This window comes from Hipposideros armiger, unplaced genomic scaffold (assembly GCF_001890085.2).
Source record: "Hipposideros armiger isolate ML-2016 unplaced genomic scaffold, ASM189008v1 scaffold_22, whole genome shotgun sequence".
In the NCBI taxonomy this organism is placed as follows: domain Eukaryota; kingdom Metazoa; phylum Chordata; class Mammalia; order Chiroptera; family Hipposideridae; genus Hipposideros; species Hipposideros armiger.
In genome coordinates this window covers 1,730,055-1,730,641 of record NW_017731372.1, presented here as the reverse complement: position 1 = coordinate 1,730,641, position 587 = coordinate 1,730,055, and positions in this window count along the sequence as shown.

Here is a 587-nt window from a genome sequence, read left to right as displayed (position 1 = left end):
CAGTGTCACTCCCAGTGAGGTTTGAGGAAGGAGCATGTTGTGATAGAGATCATGGACTTTGATACAGAACGTGTGTGAGTTCTATTAACTGGTACCATAAACATTCTGAGCGCAACCCTGTGTGCCCTCCAGACTGACCACCATGGTCCCGGGGGTGGGAGACCCAATGCCGATTCTATAAGTCTGGGCTCCGAGTGAGTGGAGCTGCCATTTCCACTGGATGTCATGCCTCTGAAAACAGAACAGTGGCAAACTTCTGTGAGAAGGGCGGGGAACAGTGTTCCCTTCACTCCTGGGACTGACCTGCTGTCACCCCCTCTGAAGTCTAAAGCTAGTCAACAGAACAGTCAGGATTTAAACCCAGGCTTTTCTGATTCCAGGGCCGTGGTTCCTCCAAGATGCTCACTGAGGGAAGAGCCAGAGTTTCCCGGCTGCATGTATGGCCCTCACGGCTCACTCCTGGGCCACCCTGTTTCCTCACAGCCTTCAAACTCTTTTAGATCCAGCTGGACTTGGCCTTTGAACATGGAGGTAGAATAGCAATGACTACCACCGCTGACGTGTATGGAGGCTTTGCATGTCTAGGC